This window comes from Natrix helvetica (assembly GCF_964273705.1).
Source record: "Natrix helvetica genome assembly, chromosome: 1".
Lineage (NCBI taxonomy): Eukaryota > Metazoa > Chordata > Lepidosauria > Squamata > Natricidae > Natrix > Natrix helvetica.
In genome coordinates, this window is record NC_138548.1 from 170,241,878 (window position 1) to 170,269,821 (window position 27,944).

General features: G+C 40.2%; 1 protein-coding gene across 2 annotated transcripts in view; it reads right to left on the minus strand.

Moving 5' to 3' along the window:
• Positions 1–27,944, minus strand: part of PDE1A (phosphodiesterase 1A) — a 188,057-nt gene that overhangs the window by 76,217 nt on the left and 83,896 nt on the right. The window lies entirely within an intron of this gene.

Consider the following 27,944-nt stretch of genomic DNA (forward strand, 5'->3'; position numbering starts at 1 on the left):
TCTCATTTGTAAAACACTCCCTGTTCTGAATGTCACAAAGAGGTTCTTGGGCACAACCTGGAATTGTAAATATTTCATCTAATATAGTGATGTTTCAATTCTACATTAACCTTGACTTGGGAGCATGGTGGCTTAAAGGGTTGAGAAGTTGGGCAGGCCCACGTTCAAAACCCGACAGCTGCCGTGGGGTGGGGTTGAGCTCTTGTCTTTCACTCCATTTCCTGCCAGGGACATGAAAGGAGCCCCCAACTGGGTGTCCCCAGGGCAACGGTGATGTCACTGGCTAATCCTTTCAACCCAGACGGCCTCAGTGTTCCTAACAAGAGTTAGAAGGTCAAGGACCTTCTGCACATGCAGAAGCGAGTGTGTGCGCTTGCTACCAAACCAGTAGTGAAGAAAATAGAATACCATCTCTGCATGACAAATTTCAGGTCACATCCTTCCAACTCTAAAAGCCTTCCATTTCTCAGCAACCCCCCTTCACTTTGCTGTATAAAGTCCTACTTGATTGCCTTTTGCAACTTTTTGCTACCAGCCTACACAGCAGCAGAGAGAGAGAGAGAGAGAGAAAAAGGCTATGGGAAAAGCCACTGTGGAGATTGTGAAAACTTTTATTTATAGGATGTGGTGGCTTTTTGCTCCTGTTGGCTGCTAATGCTGTGTGCCGAGAGCCCGTCACATTTTTTCCTTCTCCACTCACACTTTACATGCAGTTTTGACCCTTCCTTTTTTAGTTTTACTCAGATGTCATTTTATGTTTATGGCAATTCTTAAACTTTCCATCTTAACCTTAATTTCTCAGTATGTCTGCTTGTGCATAGCCCTTATTTCTTTCTTTTTCTTGGCATCTTAAATATTAACCTGCTACTGCAACCACATAATCCTTTGAGTTCCTGCAGGGTTTGCAGTCATACAGCCAAACCAGAGGTGGTATTCAGCAGGTTCTGACTAGTTCTGGAGAACCAGGAGTGGAAATTTTGAGTAGCTCAGAGAACCAGTAAATATCACCTCTCACTGGCCCCACCCCGATCTATTATCTGCCTCCCGAGTCGTAGCTGATCAGTCCAAGCTGATCGGGAGGAAATGGGGATTTTGTAGTAGCCTTCACCTGGAATGGGGTGGAAATGGAAATTTTACAGTATCCTTTCCCTGCCATGCCCACCAGCCACGCCCACCAAGCCACGCCCACAGAACCAGTAGTAAAAAAAATTGAATCCCACCACTGAGCCAAACCTGGGATAAGCCACTATGGCATTTTCAAAACAGGATGGCCACTGTTCTTTCCACACACCTATCACTTTCTCTATTACCAACTCCTTCTGCTCATATGTTCATAGTCCCATAGCAGTCTCCTCCTTTTGAGGCCAAGTAATATAAAAGTTAAAACATTTTTTAAAGTTTAAAAATTGTGGTTCTACCTTTTGATTGCATCATTTCTCCTTCTTTCCTTCTGTAAATGACCCATAAGAGAGTCCTTTAACATTTGTATCTAGCCAAAGGACCCTAATGTCCCCACTGCTTGAAATATATATTATACAAAAGACATTCTATCAAAAATAGTACGTTTTTGAGAGGTGGGGCAGGTGGTACAATGATGGCTAGAGAATCCTATCAAAGTTCAATCCAATATGCACAATGCTCAGTGTGTCAGAATTCTGGTCCAAATGAAGAAGAAGAAAGAGGACTGTTCTTCTGATAGCAAGAAAAAAACATCCAGTGCCACGGTGGCACAGTGGTTAGAGTGCAGTACTGCAGGTTACTTCTGCTGTTCACTGCCTGCCAGCAGTTTGGCAGATCGAACCTTACCAGGCTGAAGGTTGACTCAGCCTTCCATCCTTCCGAGGTGGGTAAAATGAGGACCCAGATTGTTGTGGACAATATGCTGACTCTGTAAACTGCTTAGAGAGGGCTATGAAGCCGTATATAAGTCTAAGTGCTATTGCTAATGTGTTCAAGGATAAAGCTATACAAGTGCATTCCTAGGTTGCTTATGATTTATTTTCCAGTCTTTCTGTATCCACCAGTGGCCATCTACTCTTTCTTTTGAAAGCTGTCCTTCCCCTACGGGTTTTAAGTTGATTCCAAGTTTCTAGTACCCTTTCTGTGGAACCAACTTCAAAGCCATGGGGGAAGGAGGCTTGGAACCAACTTCCAGCAGAGATAGTGGGTTAAGTCATCAGTAACTGAGTTTAAGCATGCGTGGGATAAACAGAAGCCCATCAACCAACAAAAATTTAATTTAAAAAAAATCTAAAAACTCAAAAAGTGGACTTTATGGACCACTAGGTCTTTTTCTGCCATCAGTTTACTACGTTCTTGGTTTCTAGTCAATAAGCTGTATCATGTGCCCCTCCATCAACTCCATCACACTCTCACTGGTAGCCTTTATTTCTTCCTACTGCTCCTTTTTCAAGACCATTGCTGCCTACCTAAACAAGGGCTCTCACATAGACTCCCTTTGCTGGGAAGGATAATTTGCCTGATCATTCTTATTTTTGTCCATCATAGAACTAGGAAGGAAAGTCAAGACAGCCTGCTCTCTTGCCACTACTTGATGCAATGGAAGAGTGATCATTGTGCCACCATGTTCATCCACCTGCCCGAATGAAGAAAGACTTGCTGCTATGTCCTCTTATTGATCCTGTTGCCTGCTAGAACACTGGCAGGCCCACGTAGCCTCAGAAAATACTCCTCATCCATCAGACAAACAGACAGCAGAGGCTGTCAACATAGGAAGAAATGAATGGGGAGAAAGAAAGATTGTAACATGGATTACCGTCATGTTGCTTTAGAGATTCCTGAACAATCCAGGCCACAAGGAAAATTAATATCAGGACAGCACAATTTATAGAGAGCTGGGGTCTGCACATGGATGTTTGAGTGACAGGCTAAGTGCTATGTTCCTCGATTAGTGATGGCGTGATTTCATTTCATTTACATCCTAGTCTAATGGATGCTGAGACCAAATATGCTTAGTGTGTGGATGCAACCAAATATGCTTAGTGTGATGGACTTCAAGTTATGTACCGTATTTTTCGGAGTATAAGACGCACCTTTTTCCCTCAAAAAAGAGGCTGAAAATCTGGTGCGTCTTATACACTGACTACAGCTTTTTTTTGCCCCCAAAACCCCACCCCTTCACCAAAATGGCTCAGATTATACTTTATAGTATAATACAGATTATACTTTATATCTTAGACCAGGGATGGCTAACCTTTTCCAGACTGAGTGCCCAAAGCACACACACGCACAAGCCCCCAAAATGCAAGGCACATGTGGCCCCTCCACATGCGCCCCACCCCCACACATGTACGCATGCCCCTACATGCACCCCTCCCCCTGTGCATGCACATGCATCCCCCCGCACATGCCCCCTGTGCATGCGCATGCCCCCCGCAAACGACCAAAACCTTGCGCATGCACAGCAGAGACCTGAAGACCAGCTGGCTGGCAGGACGGGCATGTGCATGCACAGCAGAGCTGAACTGGGGCAATGGCTCATGTGCCCACAGAGAGGGTGCTGAGTGCCACCTCTGGCCCACGTGCCATATGTTCGCCATCACGGTCTTAGACTGTGTGACATACACACTTCAGTTTGTTCCTGTTTACCTGAGAGATGGCTGTCTCTCTTTCTCTCAAAATAGCCTTGAATATAAAAATAAGGAAGATAAGTGTGTGGGGTTATTAATTTTAAGGTTCTATATTGGATTTTTTATTTTTTGTAAGTCACTCAGAGTCCCTGAGTGTGAGTGGGCGGTCATATGATTTTTTTAAAAAAATAAATGAACAAACAAATTAAGCAAAGTACATTGTAGGTGGAAAGGAGTGGGAAATTGCAACAATGTCTAATTTTCTAGATCTCATACTTCTTATCCATATTTCTTCTTTTCTTTCTGTCACTTCAGAGTCAGACCACACACCAAACAACAACAACAAAATCAGTTTTAAAGAAATGAATTAGCTCCTATATAATACCCTGTCTTCTAACAAATTCCAGGAAATTCCCTCTTCGGAACAGAAGCAGCGTGCACTAAACAGTTTGTCAGGAAGAGGAAGAATCAAATAATTCCTTTTAAAAAAAGTTCAACAGTTCCCAAGAGATGTAGTTGGAAATGGCTCTTGGCCATTTACACCCCCAAGCTAAGCAAGATTGCAGAATTCTCCTCCTCCATCTCATCCATGAAAGCAACTAAGCCAGTGCTTCTCAAGCTTGGCCATTTGAAGAGATGTGGACTTCAACTCCCAGAATTCTCCAGCAAGGCTGGCTGGAGAATTCTGGGAGTTGAAGTCCACACTTCTTCAAGTGGCCAAGCTTAAGAAATACTGAACTAAATTATAGGTTACCTTCTTACTATAATGTTGTTCTTATGCCGGAATGTGTGATATAAAACATTGTGTAGTATAAAACATATTCATGCTACCTTTTTGAGCTCAAGAGAACTTAACAGTAAATAAAAAATTAAAGATCCAATGTAAAAGAACCAAACATGTAAATGATAACCACACAGCCACGAACATAACTGAACAAATATCGTATCACACCAGCTTCTGAGCAGAACTAAACCAACATTTCAACATGCGATTAAAACTCCCAAAAACTGTTGGAAGAGATGTTAATAGGGTCTTCCTGAAAACGCAAAGTTAAAAATGTGATACATTTTATTGTCACATAAACAGAGCAAAAGCACTTTAGGCCTAAATTACAGAAGATAGAAAAAAAACTCAGATCTTTTCTTTCATAACCAACTTCAGTACACATTTCTGTAGTGCTATTTGGTTGCTAGGCAACATGCATCCAGAACTGCCTATTCTGTCTCATCTGGCTGATCCCGGCTATTCTATTTTTTAAGGCTATAGAGAGGAAACAACTCTGTATTGTCTTAGGTCATTGCCTTCTGGAGTAAGGGATTGACAGAACAAACCCCACTTTCACTTAAATTTCTTGCTCCCAGGATGCCTTAACCCTTTTAAAAATTATGGAGGATCCTGAAAGAGTTTTTATTTGTATAGGTTATAAGTATCGATTGGTTCCATATTAAAAATTAACATGCACCTATTTGTAGAATATTTATTGAATAATGTAAAAATAATAATAATATTAACAAATACAATTTTGCTCATAAAAACCCTGACCTTAAACAAATAAAATGACGAGGAGATTTTTAATCTTTTGCAAATATTTTTAACATCTGGCAAATAGGTTTGACTGCATGGACCCCTAAGAAGATCTTGGGGGACCCTCAGGAGTCCTTAGCCTATGCTTTAAGACAGTGGGTCTCAACCTTCCTAATGCCATGACCCTTTAATACAGTTCCTCATGTTGTGGTGACCCCCAACCATAAAATTATTTTATGTTTTCTGTATTTATTCGAAAATATGTGTTTTCCACTGGTCTTAGGCGACCCCTGTGAAAGGGTCGTTCAACCCCCAAAGGGGTCCCGACCCACAGGTTGAGAACCACTGCTTTAAGAAACGCTACTCTAGCATGAACTCTGACATTACAAATATTATTTGTTTCAAAAAAATGCAGACTCTTTTAAACAAACTGTGGTTGATTATTCAGGTGTTCTGATGTGGTTTCATTTTTAAATTTCTCCTTCTGATGACTCCTCAGTGCCATACAATAACTGGCATCTATTTTTAAAAGGACACATCTTTTTTTTAAATCAACATTTTATAACCAACAAGACACCAACTTGTCCATGTATATCTTATAAGGGTTTATTACTATTAATAGTAATAAACTATTACTATGGGGGGAAACTAATCAAGGAGAGAAGCAACTTAGAACTAAGGAGAAATTTCCTGACAGTTAGAACAAATAACCAGTGGAACAACTTACCTCCAGAAGTTGTGAGTGCTCCAACACTGAAAGTTTTTAAGAAGATGTTGGACAACCATTTGTCTGAAGTGGTGTAGGGTTTCCTGCCTAAGCGGGGGGTTGGACTAGAAGACCTCCAAGGCCCCTTCCAACTCTGTTATTCTCTGCTATGTTATACTGTGCACAATTTTGATCCAGCACAACTATCAACACATTAGGATAAAATTGCAGAGATGATTCCTGACAAGGCACATTCTACCATGCCTAAGACCAGCTATTAAAAACATTGATGCTGTTCTGATGATGCCATGTTTGTAAGGACTCCCAATGAGGCAATCTAAAAGTGGGGACTGGATATGGAATTCCCTTTCTATTTAATCGTAGTCAATGCTAAGTTTTATAAGATTTTGATGTCAACTAAACTAGCCGTTTACCCTGATTTGATTTGATTGCATTTATTCCAGGAGAAATCTCTGTGAAAAGTGTTCCACAGTGTTAATACTCTTTATTTGTTACTCCCAGAGGTGGGTTCCTACCGGTTTGGCCCGGTTTGACCAAGTAGATAGTAACTCGGCTGGCCACGCCCCTGAACCAGTTCTATTGGCGCCGCCGTAGGAACCGCCATCTTGAACCACCATCTTGAACCATCATCTTGAACTACCAATTGTTTTACTGCTGTGCATGCCCGCATAGTGCACATCAAGCTTGTGCACATGCGAAACGCATCCCTGAGCGAACCGGCAGTAACAGAAGCTGTAATCCACCCCTGGTTACCCCAAACATGACAATTGTTGCCCTTCCCAGTAACGTCAAGAGCAGCAAAAATAGAGATCAACACAGTGAAAGGCAATCAGGAATTCTTAGCAAAAAGAGGTATGCAGGTGATGGAAGCAGCAAAGAAAAGAGCCCCTATCCTTGATCCTTGCTTTCACCCCAACAACAGTATCAACAAAAACCCACTGCCCCTACCTCAGTATGAGGGCAACAACTTTGCTGGCCTCAGTTTTTGAGATGTGGCAAACATAATACTTTAGAGGCTGCAAGTTTTCCTGTCTCAAAGATAGTTTGAAAGCACATTGCCAGGCTTATGAAGAGCCCACTAATAACCAAGAAATAAATGAATCAACTTTGGAGTACAATGAATAGCTCTGTGAATGGTTGAACCTCCCTCTCCCTCTCTTCTATCTATCATATCTCTCTCTCCCTCTCCCTCTGTCATCTATCTATCTATCTATCATCTATCTATCTATCTATCTATCTATCTATCTATCATCTATCTATCTATCATCTATTTATCATCTATCTATCTATCTATCTATCTATCTATCTATCTATCTATCTATCATCTATCTATCTATCTATCTAATTAAAAGATCTTGGAAAAGTATTTTTAAAACTCCCTGGAACTGTAATTCAAAAGACATTCTTGTTGAACATGTATAGTAGTCAACGAAGGGTATTTATGCTGCCTTCAACCAGTGTAAAAAAAGTTGTGAACAAACATCCACAAAACAGTGGGATTTTATGGAGCAAATTTTTGCCAATGAACGCAAGAAGTACTAGACTAGGAAAAGCAGTTACTTCTACTATTGTATTCGGAACAGCCAGCAAGCAAAATCAGTAAAAGGCCTCCTAAATGTGTAGAAAGAGGTTTCTCTATCAGTATCCTACCCTTCTTTACTATATAAGGCAGGTTGTCAGTGCTGAGTTGACGTGTTCTCCACCCATTCTTGAATTGGCAGAAATTTAGGCTGGCATGAAACTAGCTGTCTCCATTGCTGATGCCAGTTCTGGCCCTACTGCTTCTGTTTCAAGTAACTGCTAGTCACTTGACTTTCCTCCAAGATAATGAGTGACAAAGCTTTTATATATCATGAGCTTGTCCTTGATTGGTGTCTGAGTAAGGGGAGAAAGATTACTTTTAACATCAGTGCCGCTAAGGGAACCTAAGTCTGTCTCACCTATTGGTTGATGACAAGATGAATGCAACATTATAAAGATGTAGCAGAAAACAAGATGTTGCCAAGGCAAATGGGAAAAGGCCAACTGTCAATGATAAGTTGGGGGGGGGGGGGGAATCTGTGGGGTTTCAAACATTATTGGATTTCAACTAGCTAGAATTAGTCTAGGTAGTCTGAGAATATTTACTAGGCTAGAAAATGTCCACATTCTGGTCTTTGGGATCCCCAAACTGTTTTCCAACAGAACTATATAATACTGGTTTAACAATAGCAGCATGGAATGTATACAGATAGCAAATTTTTACCAGGCGAAAAAATTGATAATTTAGTTCTCAAAATTCTCTTTATGATCAAAACTGTTCAGTCCACTTTGCGGCAAAAGCTTGCAGTTTTTCACGTAGAACGGTGATTGTTCATGTAGAACCAAGATGTAATGAATATTAGAATTGTCCTAGAAAAGAGAAATGTGATCTTTCTGAATGCTTTCATTAGATAAAGAAGCAACTGATAATTCCATATTTTACTCCCATGTGCTCTGTAACAAGGCAGAGATCCATTCAGTCATGGAATTAGTTCAATTTATTCCAGCAAAGTGTCTGCATCATGAAATGTATTTCATATTTCAACTTACAACAATGAGAAAACCATGAGAGGTCTGGTGTACATATCTGTGAAAGAATAGAAGTCATAAAGGTTAGAAGTAACTGTTTTACAATATTAATTGCTCATCTAGGATGTTGCTTTTACAGTTGGCTAATATGACACTAAAAGAGAATATTGTCTTATTGTCCGATAGCAATTTCCATTTTTGTGTAATATTCTCAACACACTATCTTTCATTCATTTAGGTAGTGGAACTAACTGAACAATTTTTGGCCAATGTTAGCTGTAAAGCCAGAGTAGAAAATCAATTGATTCAGTAAATGAGATTGTATTGCTAATAAATGTGTGCATCTTTATTGGCAAATGAACCCCCACCCCCACCCAGTAGTGGGTTTCAAAAATTTTTAGAACCTCTTCTGTAGTGTGGCCTGCTTTGTGGGAGTGGCTTGCTGGCCATGTGACTGGGTGGGCGTGGCCAACTTGCAAAATGTGGTGAAACTCACTTAACAACGCTCTTGCTTAGCAACCAAAATGTTGGCTCAGAAACTCTGGCATTTGAAGCACGCAAGTCTTAAAACTGTCAAGTTCCAAGACCCTTGCAACCCTAACCCTTTAGAACCCCCCCCCCCCCGGGTGTTCAAACTTGACAGCTTTAAGACTTGTGGATTTCAACTCCCAGAATTCCTCCTCTCGTTCTTCATCTTGATGATGTGCGGACAGGCAGGGAGAGGGAGCTGGAACCGGTTCTGGGAGGCACTGTAGATTTGTGGAACCTCTTCTATAGAAGAGGTTAGAACTGGCAGGAACACCCCCCCGCCACCCCCTGCTAACTCTATTCTTATCTCTCTGTTAGCCCTACAAGGCAGGCCAGACCAAGAAACTAATGCCATATACTCTAAGTCAGGCCTAACTTTAGTGTAACATTTATACTAAGAATCTTGCAAGTCTGAATATGTTTCCTTCCTCCTTAATTTATCTTTGTGTGAACTTCAGAGGGGCTTATCTGAGACATTTTCTCAAACTAGTTTCTTGGAATGGGCTCAATCCCCGCTTATCTGATCACAACCACCTCCCTACCCAAGACTGAAATTTGTTACTGTGTCCACACAACACTGTTGGCACTTGCAGGGATCTCACACAAGCTGTCTCTTTGCTTATGTGGAAATGCTGAAGAGGCAGATTTGTTAGCATGTTCTCACAGCCGTGAGGTGGAATGTCTCCCAATAGCAGCATCTCCTACCTCATCTTGCTTCTTTGCTCCTCAGAGTCACCTGAAGCCAAATCAACATGATACCTTGCCCATCTTTCCCTGTTACTGTGAAGGGAACCTTTGTTCCTCTCCTGATCTTTTCGTCTTTCTTGCTGGAAACCCCAACTGCAGAAGGGAAGAACAACAGAGGTGGGTTGCTTTTGGTTCGGCCGAATCAGTAGTGGAATTCAGGCCTGGGTCACAGAACCGGCAGCGACCCAGGCCTGCCTCGCCCCCAAGCCAGTCTCCTCACTGCCGCTGGGCTGCTACCATTTTGCTTTTTAGTGACTGTGTGTGTGCAGTTCACTGTAAATTGTTCTGCGCATGCGCAAATAGGAGCAGCAATAGGAGCATGTTCCAGCTCTATAGGGGAACACAATGAGGAATGCATTCTTGAGACACTGATACACTGAGATGAAAATAGGGCAAAGGCTAGGTAGGAGGAATTTAATGTTTCTGGGAAATGTCCAGAAAATCCTGTTACTCTGGTTTTCTTGTCAGAAAATCAAAAATGAATGTACTGCCTTGACCAAATAGAGAAGCCATTCCTCTCCTATCATATCCAATAAAAGAAGGGCAGACAGACTTGCAACTCAGAGTCAATGGAAGAACCTGGTCATTCCGGACATGGCTGGTGTCCATATTCGGAAAACACCATATACCTGTGTCCTTCAAATCCACCAACACACTAAGACAGAGGCTTGTCTACTCTAAAGATCACACCATAACCTAGGAAGGATAGTGTATGCAGTCCAGTCCAGTCAGGAGTGTTCAGAGCTCTACATTGAAAAAATCCAGCAGCCTTTACACAACAGGATGGCCCATCATAGCAGCAAGCAACATCACAGGACCAGAATCAGTAGTATACCTTCATTTAAAAGTAAAAGACATACTTTTCTTGGACCAAAATGTTCACATTTTGAACAGGTGATGTCTTCAAGAAAGTCAACAGGTTCAAAATAATGAGTGCAACTGGGCGACTGAAGACTTGTCACTGCTTAACCTGGGTTGCATTCATCATGTGCACATTAAAAGAGGTAGGGATTCAGTTACCATGTTGACACTATGGATTCTTCCTTCCGGATTCCCCTGATTAGACTTGCAGAGATGCAGAATTTTGAAAGAGCTGAAGTTTCCTGCTTTACCACACTCGGGATGCGGTGGCTCAGTGGCTAAGATGCTGAGCTTGTCGATCAGAAAGGTCAGCAGTTCGGCAGTTTGAATCCCTAGGGCTGCGTAATGGAGTCAGCTCCCGTTACTTGTCCCAGCTTCGGCCAACCTAGCAGTTTGAAAGCATGTAAACAATGCAAGTAGAAAAAATAGGAACCACCTTTGGTGGGAAGAGAACAACATTCCATGAGCATTTAGTCATGCCGGCCACATGACCATGGAGACATCTTCAGACAGCGCTGGCTCTTCAGATTTGAAATGGAGATGAGCACCACCCCCTAGAGTCAGGAATGACTAGCCGGGGGGGACCCACACACTCTTAAGAGTGCTTTTTCTTTCAAAATTCAGCATCTCCCCAACTCTTTCCCCAGGGAGAGGGGAGAAAAATAATAATATTTGAAGAGGAGACTACCTGGGGACAGGAGGAAAAGTATACTCCAGGGGATATATGCACACATTCACAGGTGTTGGTTTGGCATAATGGTTAAAGGCACTGAAATAGAAGCTAGGAGGACTGATTTCTGGCCCTCTCTTAGTCATAGAAGCTTGCTGGGTGGCTTGGACTAATCATTCTCTCTTAGCTCTAGATTGGAAGTTGAAATACATCTATCTGCCCACTCTCTCGAGATCAGCATGGATGATTATGGCCTACAACCTTCAGTGGAGAGGTCTTCCTCCTGCAGTGGATTGATTTAGCTGGGGGAAGATGCATGGCTTAGCATATGTCAACTGCAAGGTTAATTGACCATTATAACAAGGTTAGTTGAAGTTCTATCAAGCGTTTTTAGGTAGACTGGAAAACATCAGGCAGCCTTCACCACACAGAAAATTCATCAAAAGCAATCCAGGGTTAATAACTGCCATAGCAGCATTTACTCACAGATATCTAGAAACTAATTTAAACCCCTTAATTTAAAAATAGTTGATAAATTAGACAATTTAAGTTTCTTATATATAACATGTACATAGTCAGTACAAGTCTGAGATATCAGCTTCCATTTTGTTTTTTCTTCAAAGTATTAGAAAAATATCAACTTTACTGACAGTTTATTAACACTGACAGGGTTTACTGACACTCTCTGAACTTTGCAGATTACTCCAGTATAACAATGAGCTTGACCTTCAACGTAAGTCTTGGACCAAAAATAACACTCTTGTGAGAATGTGATAGGATCTGTAATTCCAGCTCCATTTTGTAACAGCAAAAGCCTTGTGGAGGCATAGCACGTAGGCCCCTGTTTATTTAGCTTTCCCTAATCTATTATCTCTGCACCATTGGAAAAGCTGGCTAAAATAGTCTTTCGAAACATTTTCAAACAACTGACTCTCAAATATCTTGGAATTGTTCATCATTAGGATAGCTCTTCCTACAGACCCTCAAGTTCCCATTATTCACAAATTGAAAAGGAGTATATTTGCATAATGAGGATCTTTCCCTGTTGAAATAAATCCAGGTTTACTGAACACCACCGGTTGATTGGTCCTGGTTGTATGTAATATTGGACTAAGAAAGCTTTGGGCATTATGTTTTTAAAGATGCTTAGTTTTAAGTAAATTAAAAGGAAAAAAAACTAATTTATTTTTCTTTTCTGACCTCTAAACTCTCACCCCCATATATAGTGGAATTTTGGGTCCTATGAACAACGCTAAAGCTAAATTCCCTACTATAATTTGGAGCATGGAATAAAGCATAGAAGAGTCAATGAGTATCATTTGTTTTAATTTTCTCTTGTTCTCTCAGTTTCTCTCGCTCATATGTTATATAGGCTTGAACTGTATATGGCATAATATATGACATAAGGATTGGTTATTTCGGGGACCACTTGCCTCCCATAACATCTGCCTGGCTGATTTGATCCTGCAGCATTGCTATGCTCCAGGTTCCTTTGATTAAACAATGTCATCTACTCCAATCCTAGAAGCATGCCTTCTCTGTAGCAACATCTGCTCTGTGGAATGAAGTTCTCCTTGAGATCCAGATGCCACCCCTCCCCACTCTGCTGTATTTAGAGAATCTATGAAGATCTGGCTTTTTTGCCCAGGAGGGAGAGCCCTCATTGCAACCTGCTTGCCATCTTTTTTTTCCTTTTCTTTCTTTTTAATGTGTTCTTGTAATTTCTTTGTTAGATTGTTGTGAGCTTCACTGAGAGTCAGGTGGCATTCAGGTTTATTAAAATACTATGGTTGATTTCAAGCCAGATGTTTAGACTAGACTGGACATTTCTGTCCGGCTGTTGAGTCCTTACAAAGGACCTGGGATAGGTAGAGAGTGTTGTTTTTCAGTATTAAAGATATCCTTGCAGGAAATAAGATGTTCCAATTGAATTGTTCCAGTCAATTTTTGCAATTGACTGATGGTGATATTATCAGTGCAAATGGTGTTCAAATAATGCTCCAGATCAGTGGTGGGTTTCCATTTTTTTTTTACTACCAGTTCACTCATGCGCAAGCACGCACTTGCACACGCGATGCTTCTGTGCATGAGCAGAAGCTTTGAGCGTGCGCAGAAGCGTCCAGGTGGGCAGAGCTTCCCGCCGCTGCCACTACTGGTTTGCCCAATCTGGGCCAAACCGGGAGCAACCCACCTCTGCTCCAGATGTTTTAGAATTGCCAAAAGTGCCTATTTTTATTGTTGCTATCTTTGCTTTCTTTTGCCATAGGCATTCTACTTCTACTTAAAAGTCTTAATATTTTGTGATTTTCTCCAGTTCTTCCTCTTCTTTCTGCTGTCCAGGTACTGCAACTTCCCTAACCAAACTTTTTGGGCTATCTTATCAACAATGAGTGGGTAATCTATAGTTAGATTCACAACCTAAGACTGATGGAAACTTAGTAATTCAAGTTCTAACCAAGGACCTAAACATTTCTAGGCAGGATGCTTTCTTCTTCTTTTTTTCTGTAAAATTAGAATATTCAGATCTGATAAATTCAATATTTTCAGATATTGAGAAAGTCACAGGTATCCAATCATATTTTTTTCCATTTCTTTTTCAATCATAGCTGGAAAAGCAAGACCAATAAACTACATTTTTCCCCTTTCAATGGCTGTTATATTAGGCATATTATGAACAAGATGCCTGTATGTTTGAATTTTCATATTGCATAAGATCTTAACTCAAAGGTACTTTTTTAAGAGGCAACTGGACTTTCTGGTTTTTCTTTGAAAACATTTCAAGGGAGAGAGGGGAAGAGGGAGGGAGGGAGGGAGGGAGGGAGGGAGGGAGAGAGAGAGAGAGAGAGAGAGAGAGAGAGGGAGAGAGAGAGAGAGACTGCTGGTTCTTGCTGTCTCATTCAGAGATGGTTCTCTTTAGAGTGTCTTGGCCTAAACCCCTTTTTCCTGTTTTTCCCCCCCTTCCTCTCAGAGTGGAGACATTGCTTAAATATAAGCTATTTCTTCCTGTACTGCTTTTCTCAAAAGCATTGTCCTTCCCTGGAAAACCCTAATTGTTAATAGGTTCAACTCTGTGACCCTAATTAGTTGACTAAAACCCTCCAGCTCCTCAGGTTTCTACCTGAAATTTACTAAACCTTAATCAGGTTCACACTGAAAAGTTTCTTGTATACAGGTAATCCTTGAGCAGTGGTGGGTTCTGGATCCCGGTGCAACGGGGCCGGGCGCCCACTACGTGAACGCGTGCAGAACACACATGCATACTTACTGCCTGCGATGCTCCACGATGCCTCCGCGATGCTCCAGCTGCTCGGCGGATCATCGCACAGGCGCCGTACGCTCCATGTGGAGAAGCACCAAAGAGCTCAAATACTGGTACGAAGCGTGGGTGGATGGGTGGGCCCTCCGAAGCACCGTATCAAACGGCACCTGGTGCTCCCAGCAGGCAACGGTACGCCCATATCGAGGCATACTGGCCGTAAACCACCACTGTCCTTGAGTTACAATCACAATTGAGCCCAAAAATTAATGTTAAGTGAGTTTGCCCAATTTTACAATTTTTCTTGTCTACAGTTGTTAAGTGAATCATTGCATTTGTTAAATTAGTCACATGGCCATAAATATGAGCCAGTTGCCAAGCACCTGAATTTTAATCATGGGACCATGAGGATGCTGCAATTGTCGTAAGTGTGAAAAACAGTCATAAGTCACTTTTTTCAGTGCCATTGTAAACCACCTACTGTATTTAGTTTTCTAAAACAAATGCTAACAATTGAACTTTTGAAGAGGGACTATGGTAAAAGTAAAGGTTCCCCTTGCACATATGTGCTAGTCGTTCCCGACTGTAGGGGGCGGTGCTCATCTCTGTTTCAAAGCCGAAGAGCCAGCACTGTCCAAAGACGTCTCCATGGTCATGTGACCAGTATGACTAAACACTGAAGGTGCACAGAACACTGTTACCTTCCCATCAAAGGTAGGTCCTATTTTTTCTACTTGCATTTTTTATGTGCTTTTGAACTGCTAGGTTGGTAGAAGCTGGGGCAAGTAACAAGAGCTCACTCCATTACTCAGTGCTATGGATTCGAACTGCCGAACTGCTGACCTTTCCGATCGACAAGTCAGCATCTTAGCTACTGAGCCACTGTGTTCCTTTTGTAAATTGTAATTATTGCAATGTATCAATAATTAGAGCCTGAATGAAAGGAAGCCCTTGGCTCTGCTGCAACCTCCTTTTTTCTCTCTCCTGGATTATCTGAGAGCACTTGCGGTGCTTTCAAAATAATCTTTACCAGTATTTTGGGATAGGAATCCCGAAGCAAAGGTAGGGTTAGGGATAATGAAAAGATTTAATTTTAAAAGATTCTTAAGAATGAAAAATGTTACACAACTGTAGGCAAACGTTATTTTCAGAATCAGAATTTTTGGTGGAGCAGCAAATGACCTTCCCTTATATTTCCCACATCCCTGTCCAAGAACGTAGTACTGGTAAACAATCAAGCAATGTTCATATCTCAGCTACAAAATCCAATAAATGTATTTTCTTCTGATAATTAAAAAAATTAAAGAAAACACCATTTGTAATCTTTACCCATACTGAAAGGTAGCATGATTGCCCTAATATTTTCCCTATGTATGACAATGTCTTTTTATAATATGTGTTTTATTTATTGTACGCCGCCCCGAGTCTCTTTGTGGAGAGGGAGCGGCTAACAAATTTAATAAAATAAATAAAATAAAATTTAAACCTAGAATATAGAATAACAGTGTTGGAAGGGGACCTTGGAGGTATTCTATTCGGAGTGACACCTGGAGCCATGTCGCCTGGCACGTGCAGCATCGCCGGTTCCTCTTCCGGGATTCTGGTGCGCATGCGCCCACAATAATCAGCTGGCCTTTGTGCATATGGCAGTGCTGGAAACTGGAAGAGCTGGTCTTGCGTTTTCTGGTGTGAGCATGTGCGCTGGCCAGCTGATCATCACCCGTACATGTACATGCACGCCAGTAACTGGAAGACTAGCTTGCACATGCTGGAAACAGGAAATTCATTTTACAGCGCGTGCATGCGCCCCTGGGCAGCTCCTCTTTTGGGTTGCATGTGCGCACTCCCTTTTTGACTCTCAGTGCCAAAAAGATTTGCCATCACTCTAGGCAAACCCCGTGCTCAGCAGGAAAAACTATCCCATTTCAGTCAAATGGTTGTCCAATCTCTTCTTAAAAACTTCCAGTATTGAAGCATTCACAAGCATTCTGGAGACAAGTTGTTCCACTGATCAAATTGTTCTCACTGTCAGGAAATTTCTCCTTAGTTCTAGATTGCTTCTCTGCTTGATTTGCTTCCATTCATTGCTTCTTCTCCTGCCTTCAGATGCTTTGGAGAACCAGTTGACTTCCTCTTCTTTATGGCAACCCCTGAGATATGAGAACATTGCTATCACATCACACTCATCCTTCTTTTCATTAAACTGGAGATCTTTATCATTTTTGTTTGGTTGTCTAGTCGTCACTCCATTCTATTAAACTGGTTTTTCAGAATGTTGTTCTTTCAGCCAGTCTAGGTCAAATTATATGTATTTTTGTTTATGCTCATAAATACTTTATCGTATTTTAGGAAACTTTGTTTAGATATGTTTCCTGGGCCAAGGCGCAAATTCCTATTTCACAAGTACTAACTCTGTTGAGTAGACATAAAATTATCTTGAAAGAGTCTGGGAAATTAGCCATGTTTGCATTTTGTCATTATGAGAGAAATAAAGGGAGAAAGGAAAGGAAGGAAGAAAGAAAGAGAAAGAAAGAGAAAGAAAGAAAGGAAGGAAGGGATAATTCATTTGTTATCATATTATCCTTGTTGCTTCCAGATCAATTAAATAGTAGATAATAAATTGTATTTTCAGGCAAGGCATATGGGATTTTTAACAGCTTATTTTAATTCTGGGACTTCTCATCAACGGAAACGAACACCATTCTGGAATAATATGATTCATTTACACTCAAAAAATGGTGGTATTTCTCTTCAAACTAAAAATTTGCATTCAATATTTACCAAGGCATGAAAGAAAAGAAAAAAGGGAAGAAAAGATCCCAAGGCCTTTTCGAAAAGGGCCAGAGTGTCAGTATGTATTTAGGCATTTTTCCATTAATACATCTGGAGAATGTCAGTTTCCAACTTTTCCCCCCCTTCTTTCCTTTTTTTAAAAATTGGCATTGCTCCTGTACCTTGAAAAGCAGCCCACTGCAAAAAGTTTTAGCATGCAGACAAATGGACAGAAAAAGCTTTTCCTATCTGTATACCAGGCTATTAAAGCAAGGAAATTACATGCGCAATAAGCCTTCACAAAGAGAAGTAATAGCATGGATATTTTATTTCAACATATGTAAGATTGTTCTTTAACCAATACTCAAAGGGCCTTTATCAATAATAACTGAATACAAGAGTTTCCACACCTATCACTGACTTTCCCAGGAACTCTGATACTCTGTACATGCCTATATGTATAATGGATATCCTTAGTAATAGGTTTCTAAGTGTGTGTATATGTGTCTGTATGCATTCTCTTATACTGTATGCTTTATGTGCATTTAACATTCTGTTGTAAGTGTGTGTGTGTATGTGTGTATAGATGATAGACAGACAGACAGACAGACAGAAAAGCAGGCAGGCAGGCAGGCAGGCAGGCAGGCAGGCAGGGTCCCGGAATGAGGAAGAACACAAGTTTAAATTCTACCCTTCATTTTGATTATTATCCCCATACCATTTTGTTGTTGTTGTTGTTAGTTGCAAAGTCGTGTTCGACTCATCATGACCCCATGGACAACATTCCTCCTGTCCTTCCTGTCCCCTCCATCATCTGGAGTCCATTTAAGCTAAGGCCTACTGCCTCTGTGACTCCATCCAGCCACCTCTTTCTCTGTCGTCCCCTTCTTCTTTTGCCCTCAATCTTTCCCAGCATGAGGCTCTTCTCCAGTGAGTCCTTCCTTCTCTTTAGGTGGCCAAAGTATTTGAGTTTCATCTTCAGGATCTGACCTTCTAAAGAGCAGTCAGGGTTGATCTCCTCTAGGACTGATTGGTTTGATCGCCTTGCAGTCCAAGGGACTCGCAGGAGTCTTCTCCAGCACCATAGTTCAAAGGCCTCAATTCTTTGGCGCTCAGCCTTCCTTATGGTCCAACTTTCACAGCCATACATTGCAATTAGGAAAACGGTTTTGTACTTTTTAAGAAATTACCAAACTGAGAGCAAATTGCATGGGTGCTATAGCACACTGTTTGGGCCTCCACTTTATTATCTCAGTTTGCTTTAGTCATGAGATTTTGAGCCACAAACCTGACCAACTTTTGAATTTCAGCGTAAGAAATATCTCACCATTAGTTCCATGCTTTTAGCTTGACATTCTCAGTGCTGGCATTTTTATCTTCAAGTAGTCTGTGTATAAAGATTGCCACAGAACAGATCCTCATTCCAGCATTTAATACATCACCGTACCAGAATACTGTTCCAAGCCTCGTTCTTTGAGCTTGGTCATACTTATCTAAAGCTGCAACCTGTTGGATGCTTATTCAATTGTAAGCTTTACTGAAGTCTAAATTGTGTTCCCCCTGGGCAAAAGTGAATAAGGCTGAGCTTCCCCATCAGTTCTTGCTCTCTCTGGCCTTTTCTTGAAATCACGTAAAAATGATCAAGTAAGAAACGATTAAACACATCTCGGCTTTCTGTTCTTGAAATCCATTTCCCTTAATATTTTATCCGTGTGCTTATGAAGAGGTCAAATTATGACTAAGGAACCCTTGTATTCTTTCTTCTCACTCCCTGGGCCACCAAGAAATAATAGCGCAGTAGCATCACACCCTTAGTCAGATTCCAATTATTAACCCAAATGCTCGCCAATATTAAACAAAAGGAGCTGTTTTATTCCTGGAGGCAGAGAATTGCTCAAAATGTGACACGTACACAACACACACACATACGTACGCACCCTCCTGTGGAAATGATTTACCAGCCCTGCTGCGCATGTTAATTCAAGTACTTTTCTAGGAGCTTTTTTAAAAAATAGAAGAAGTTGGTTTTATTAGCAAGGGCTGATTAAATGATTAACTGGGTTAAATGTAATACCATAATATGTATTCTTGACCCTTTCTTTTCTTCCAGCCTGCCTCTCAAACAAGGTAGTGCTAAAGTGACAAGCAAAAATTAATCAAATCCCAATGGTTTTTAAAGTACTCCTGGCCTTACAACCCAAGTCCTCTTACCGGCATCATTTTACATAAAGCTAAACCTGAGCAATCAGGAAACTGAAGCTGAAATAGTGTCCATGATGTGGAGCTGCTTCTACCATGTACAATATAATATAATATAATATAATATAATTCTTTTCTGGCCAAGTGTGATTGGACACACAAGGAATTTGTCTTTGGTACATATGCTCTCAGTGTACATAAAAGGAAAGGACAAAAAAATACATTCATCAAGAATCATAAGGTACAACACTTAGTGATAGTCATAGGTTACTAAATAAGCAATCAAATCATACTAGGAAACAAATAAAACTATAAATCGTAGAGATACAAGCAACAAGGTTATAGTTATAAGTGGAAGGAGATAGGTAATAGGGAGGATACAAGGTCCCATGATCAAGACTTTAAATTCCAACTTGGAGTAAAAAGATAAATGTAAAGGTTCGCCTAGTACATATGTGCTAGTTGTCCCCAACTCTAGGGGGCAGTACTCATATCCGTTTCAAAGCTGAAGAGCCAGCGCTGTCTCAAGACGTCTCCGTGGTCATGTGGCTGGCACGACTAAATGCTAAAGGCGCATGGAATGCTGTTACCTTCCCACCAAAGTTGGTTCCTATTTTTCTACCTGCATTTTTACATGCTTTTGAATTGCTAGGTTGGCAGAAGCTGGGACAAGTAATGGGAGCTCACTCCGTTACGCAGTGCTAGGGATTCAAACCACCAAACTGCTGACCTTTTTGATCGACAAGCTCAGCGTCTTAGCCACTGAGCCACAACTTGGAGTATCCCTTGCCAAAAGTTCCTAGCCCAAACACGAAATCCTTTAATATAGTAAATATGCCAAGGATGGACAAACCCATATTTCTTTTATCCTTTTTTAAACTCATATACCAGGCAAAGCAATCAAAGGCTTTGTGGGCATGCATAGAAATACTATACAATTCCAAGTTTATTTGTTAGAAATGGCTCCTGGCCTGTCTGTAATTGTTAGATGGTGCAATAAAATATCTAAGCCAGCCCCAGATTACTTGTTTAAGCTTTGATTTCTCAAGAGGGGTTTATTGGAATCAGCCAAGGACAGCTATGTGACAGGAAGATTTCCACTTCTATCTATGACTTGGCTTGGGTTAGTTTACCTAATGGTGCTCAAATTCAGAATAAAGGTTATGGTTAAACAGTAATTAACCCTCCAGGAATTGAGGGAAAATTAAAGTAGGAAAAAATGTCTTTCCTGCTGATATATTGTTTTCATTCAAGCTCCATAAGACATGAATTGTGGGCAATGATTCTCTGGTCTCCATTTGACCATTTGTTGCTCATTAGCTGTTAAAACTTTCAAGGCAGTTTCTGATTTGAAATACTCAAAGCAAACATGAATAAATAAAATATAAAATAAAATAGTACATTTCATTACATAAGAAGATACAGTGGGCTAAATTGCATCTCAGTGAGTTTACTAATGAGCTTCAGAGGGGTTTCTTTGAACCTGAGTCTTACAAAACATTCACATTTCTTAATTTAGTGTCCTTAGGAATGAAAAATATCTAAAATTCTTTACCGTTAATATTAATATGAAAATATAAGCTACTTGCTCTGAAAGAAAAAAAAGCAGCACAATGTAGTATTGTTACCAAAATATTATATTTAGACCACAGAGATGATTCAAATACCAAATCAGCGACAAAGTTTATCATCCAATCTTGATTTAGTCATTCATTCTCTCCGCCTAGCCTATCTCACTTGTACAGTATATAAAGCAACATGAAAACTGGACAGAGATATTCATAAAGCACTTTTTCTAGGAATATCTATCTCTACTGGGAAAGACTATATACAAAATATTAACAGGGAAGGGAAGATGAAGGAAAAAGGGAAGGAAACACTATTGCCATCTTTCTTAAACTGCCATCCTCCAGATGTGCTAGACTTCCATTACTCGATCAGTATAACTGGGTTGACTACATTTTTTTAATTTTCTGCTAATATACTTTTTATAAAACTTTTCAATGAATTCCCAAGATTCTTTAAATATTGCTTTAAAAGCATGAACTGTACTCTGGATCTGAACGGTAATTTCTACTATTGCTATTGGCACTTATTGACACTTTTAAATTAATATTTGTGCCTTCAAGGCAGTCTTCGGTCTTGGCAACTGCCTGGATTAGGCCCTGCAATTTTCTTGTCAAGACTTCAGAGATGTCTTTGGCGATTCCCAGTCATCCAGAACTGAAGAGGTTTCTTGGACGAGAAGCGAAATGTCTTCAAGGAAAAAACAGTCCAGTTGCCTCTTGAAAAAGCACCTCTGAGACTTCAGAGATGGTTTACCCTTGCCAGCTTCCAAGAGCAGAAAGTGTGTGACTGGCCTATAGTCAGGGGTGGTCTGCTCCAGGTTGGCCCAGGTTCAGGCGATCCTCTAGTGAAGATTCTGTGCGGTTCAGCGAACCCTCAAATCCCACTTCTGGTTGGCCCTGCCCACCTCTCCCCTCCCCGGAGTCTCATGTAGCCCGTTTTGGATGCCAGGTAAGTTCAGAGCCTGTGTGGAGACTCCAGGAGCGTCAAAAACGGGCCTCCTGGAGGCTCCGGGAGGCCAGAAATGGGCCTGTTTCCAGCCTCCAGGGAGTCTCCAGGGAGTCTCTGGAGCCCAGGGGAGGCCCTAGGAAAGCCTAGGAAAGCCTCTGGAGCCCGGGGAGAGTGAAAAATGGCCTCCTGGAAGTTCCAGAAGGCTGGAAACGGGCCTGTTTCCAGCCTCCAGAGAGCCCAGGGAGGGCAAAAATGCCCACCATGGTGCAAGAGGCCAACTAGTCAATGCCCATCATGGCCACGCTACCCAGCAACCGGGCAGAGAACCCATTGCTAAAAATTTTGAAGCCCATCCCTGCCCTTAGTCAACTAGCTGGCTTTATGCCTAAGGCAAGAAATTATACTCTCCCAATTTCTAGCCTGGTGCCTTAACCTTTACGCTAAACTGGGTCATTATTGAGCCATTAAATCCCTTAAAACAATGTTTCTTTCTTACCAAGACTATAGTTCTTGATATTCATTCCATTTTGCAAGCACTGTTTATTTAACCAGCAAACCTAATACCAAATTTTGTTTCCAGAAAAAGTCATACAAATGCCATTGATTTCAGTTGACATTTCTAAGTCATCAAATATTGTTCAAATTTAGTTTCACAGAATTTTACGAAATGGCTAACCATATTCATTACAGTGTATCATCCTATTATTGACATTAACTTGGTCATATTTATTCTAGCCCATCATACAGTATGAGCATTAGAAGATCTTTCTGCAATATGTTAATCCTTTCAATCAATCTGAATAAGAGCTCTTAAAAATAAGAAGGCAAGAGGAATACATAACACAGTAGTGTCTGATAATTTTATCAAAGATCATATGGCTTACAATTAATCTTTTGGAGGTAGAACTTACATTTCAGAATTAGCCAGAAAATGTTGAATTACTTGGTGGAGAATGAATGAATCAATGTCCTTTACAGGAGCCTGAGTTATCAGGAGATCTCCTGTTTGAGACAATATAATAATTTGTTTACTAAAACAATCAAATTCATAGAAATATTTTACAACAATCTAATTTGATCATAACGACTTCTTAGCAGACTCAAGCCAAGAGCTAAGCCACCACCTTCCAGTAATGCAGTGATTAGACCTGTAGTAATATTCTAATATATGGTGGTGGTGGAATATATTATTCTGCAAATAATAATAATTGCACCACAAGATCACACAAACTGATTATACACAGTGACATAACAGAAATTCATTCTGTTGATTGGATGATTCATTGGAACATATGCCAGTAATGAAAAATTAGTGAGCACAATATTTTTTTAAAAAAAATAAGCGAAAATGAGCAGGTTAAAATATTGTGAGATTTCCAAATTCAAAAGTCTTGGTTCATCACACGCCAGATTTAACCGTGGTTGAAAAGAAGAAAGCGTGGATAGTTGATGTGGCAATAGCAGGAGATTGTAGAATACAAGATAAAATGTTGGAGAAGAGGACAAAATATCAAGATCTGAAAAACTGAAATGAAAAGATTATGGCATAAACCAGCTGTTGTAGTCCCAGTTGGAAGCATAACAAAAAACCTTGCACGGTACTTAGAAAATCTGTGCGTTGACAAAAATTTCCATCTGTCAATTGCAAAAGGCCATGCTGCTTGGATCTGCACAGATACAACACCAATGCATTAGGACACTCTAGATCAGTGATGGTGAACCTTTTCGGCACTGAATGTCCAAACTGAAACGTGCATATGCACCAGAGCCTCCTCAAAGACCAGCTGGCTGGTGCACGTGCACACACTGCCCACCTGGTCTTTACACATGCCGGAGCCCTGGAAACTGAAAGACCAGCTGGCCAGGGCACATGCATGCGCCGGCCACCTGGTCTTCTGGTTTCTGGCACGTTCATGCATGCCAGTCAGTTGGTCTTTGCACGCACCAGAGCGCCTGAAAGCTGAAGACCAGGTTATTCAAAGGCCAAAGTTCTGGAGCTCTGGCATGCACAAAGATCAGCTGGTCAGTGTGCATGTGCATACCAGAAACCAGAAGAGCAGCTGGTGATGTTGCACCAGAGGTGGGTTTCTGCTGGTTCGCCCCGCATCAGTGAACCGGTAGTGGCAATGGTTGGTCCGCCCACCTGCCTGAACGTGTGTCACACATGCCCACGAGTGAACCAGTAGTAAAATAAATTGAAACCCACCACTGCAGTGCACGTGCCCACAGAGAGAGCTCTGTGTGCCAACTCATGGCTCTAGATTAGGGAGGAATTCAGAGTGAATGAGGGCCAATATTAGCTAAAGAATTGGCAACTGTGATTTCACAAAAAACCACCCTGCTTGGATCTGCACATTAATTGCCTGTTCTCACCGTTAGGAAATTTTTCTTTAATTCTAGGTTGTTTCTCTCTTTGATTACTTTCCATCCATTAATGAAAAACGTTGTACATATGTGCATGGTAACGTTATTAACTATGAAAACTGACTAGACTGTAACATGTTGCTTTGATAGAGTGGTATTAGACTGTAACACGTTGCTTTGATAGAGTGGTATTATTGGATGATAAGAGAGAAATGCATTATTATGAATTTATAGTGGATGCACACAGCAGTTGATAAAGTAGAAAGAAAAGCAACAAAACCAATTCAAACATTTGTTCTGGTTCCTTGCTTTTGTTAGTTTTAACATTAATTTAATTTTTAACATTTGACTGTTATATATAAGCTTCCCAGTGTTGCTTGATAGCAAGATGGGTAGCATATAAAATACATTCATACACATTACATAGTGACAATAGTATATGTTATCATTTTTGCTATTTAATATCTACTCAGATTTAAATCTTATTTAGAAGAATATAAAGAAGGCATAAAGATTAATGGCGTAATAACCAAAACTAATTCTTTGCCACTCAATGGCAAAGTTTACCAACCTTACTTACTGAAACACATCCGTTTATTTAAAAAAAACCATATGCAATATACATATATAAATCAGAGAGGAATAAAGAAATGGTCATTAGTAAAAAATAAAATATCTAAACCAAATATTATGCCGACAGAGAAACAAATGCAGAGGCTACACAATATAAATAATTGGACTTTATCTGAATGATCAATGAGATCATACTCTGGAAAAACTTTTTTTTAAAAAACCAAGATTGAACAGATGATAGTAGCACTTTGAAAAAATAAATATTTGCGGTAGAGAATTAAGATGGAAACTTTGTTGAGAAACTGCATGCTATTATGTCTTGCTGATTATTTTTCATGGAGTATAAACACTTAACCAATTCACAAAAAAATGCAAGCCTCTGAAATGCAACTTTACAGAAGATTTAAAATATCATAGATTGAAACTACTTGAACTGAAGCCTCCCCCAAAGAATGGATAAAGTCAAGGAAATTGTGAATGGAATCAAGAAAAGGAAACTGAAATATGGAGGACACAATGAGAATAGCATCTTCTTCAATTAATTATACAGGGAAAGATTCAAGGGAAACACAGTGCTGGCATATGACGCATATGCCAATTGAAAATTTTACATCCATGGCTTGGCAAAAATTCAATGTCCTTGTTTTGCACATCAACATCAAAAGAATAAATAGCATTGATGGTCACCAAGTTCCAGAAGGAATGAAGAAGAGAAGGAGGCATTCTAATCTTTTGTTTTCAATATATGGGGCTCGTGTTTTTTTTCTGACCCAGCTTTTAATATGCTAGAGCTGAAACACAGTGAGTGCAGGACAGCTTGTAACCTATAATTTAAAAATTAGAATAATTAAAAAAGAAGAAAACAAAAGCTTTTTTATCTGTCTCAAAATTCCAAGAGTAACCACAACAGGCTATTAGAACAAAGTATCTTTGAATCTTAAGCCAAGAAGCATGTAAAAATATATCTGGGTTGTTGTTTTTTTTGCCCATGACATAGGAAAATGCAGGAAGCAAATGGATGAGGCCCCCCAAAATATATTTAAAACTAATGAAAGTGTTAAGAGCCAAGACAATTCCAAATGATGACAAATTTGGTATCTGGATATCAATGTTAAGAAAGTTAGGCACGAGCTTAAATTTCTTTGCTTAAATTTGAGATGAATTTAAAATGAACAATTTAGTTACGTTTGGGAAATATATTTAAATAACTCCATAGAACAGTAAAACATATTTCTATTGCATTCCCATAAAACCAATAGCATATAAAATGGAATTGCTTAGATTTCTCAGTGTTGAATGAATCTTAAGTTGGAGATTGATTGATTTCCTCCACATGAAGCAGTCTATTTTTTTCTTTAATGTAAAATAACATTTTAAAAAAATGTCAACGTGACTGCTTGCATCATAAAAAGCTGTGGATTTTTGAAGGCACTATTCTAGGGCCTGTTACCTGCTTTCCATGTCTATCTGTTTATTTGATCTACCCCCAGCTGGTTTTTCTAAAAGCCTCTTACTGGGGGAACAGGGTAAAAAGCCTTCCTTTTAAAATTCTTCTCACCTCAGAGATTTTATCATGGCTGCACCTACGCTCACACTGGATAAACAGTTCTCAAAGTTTGTTTAAGGAAGGCTGGAGGCAGCCACAAACAGTCTGCCACGGGCATTGGAACTGGGTGATGCGATTATGAAATTTCAAAGCAAATGTCATTTTTAAAAAGCCAATGTCTGCTTCATGTTAATAAAACTGCAGTCAAGATGATACTGGTCAAGAGGCAAGAACGACCTGGGGTTAGGGCCATCATTCCAAACAAATCTTTAAAAAAAATTACAGGCAAAAAGATGTGGCTTCTCAGAGACCATATCCATCTTGTGATCTATCAGCATCTCTTGGTTCATTATTAACTGATGACTTGGAGCCCTGTTCTCATTCAGGATGCAGAAAATGAAAGGCAAAGAATGCAAGTTATAACCAATCCAAGATTACTCTTTATGACAGAAAAGCCGTTTAAAAAAAAAAAAAACCTTCCAGCATTCAAAATTCCCGTATACCCTAAGAATTTTAATTGGAATGCAGCACATATGTTTCATCCCTCACAAAACAGAAAAGGCCATTCCTTGTGCAGTCGTCACACTTAAGATGAAGTGCTCCCCCAGCTCAAATCATATAAAGACATGAGATTATCTTTGTAATAACTTTCCATTTTATGGAGGCCAGATGTTTCTCCCCGCCAGGCATGCATTTGATCTACCTCAGACAAACTTGTCTGACACTATTACATGGAAATATTCCATTGTTATACTGACTGAAAGTGCAGTACAGAGACAGCTAACATTCAATTCCATAATTGGGGACTAGAAGAAAGTTCCTCCACAATTTCAACCAGCAGAAGGAGATATTTCTGAGATGCTTTCCTGCAGGAAGATCTTCATCAGATGCAAGCAAATGACTACAGCAGAGAGACTAATTTGACACTTACGTCAATGTCTTACTGGCTTCAGACAAAGTCCTTTTTATCATTCCAGTAAGGCAAACCTACTGCTTTTACTGAGTCTAGTGCTGCTTCTTAATGCCCTTAGCAGATTTATTTAACTATGTCTGAAGCAGGAACATGTCTGAGGGATTTAAAGTCTGTTCATTTTTTTAAAATACAAGGAAAGATTATTTTTTGAGATGAAGGAAACAAATGCATACTTCATTCCAAAATATAAAAACGAAGAGAGAGAGTTCACAAGCCATACATAAAGTAAACAAATGGGGGGGGGGATTATTGCAAAAGGATAATAGTCTTACTATCACCTTAGCCCATCTGGGAGATATATTGAAAAATAAAGGGGCCTGTACCAAATCACCTTGGGATGGTTTGGTAAAGAGCTCCATAGAGAAGCATTGCTAAGCAGAAAAACTGGGCTCAGCTACAGGGAAACCCAAAATTATTTATGGCTATGGGTTTATCCATCTATATGGAATTGCGTACAGTGTTGCAGGATCCAATCTGGGTCGGTCACTAGGACCAGAGTTTTAGTCTTCTGAGGTTTCAGGCTGAAGCTGAATGCTGTGACACATT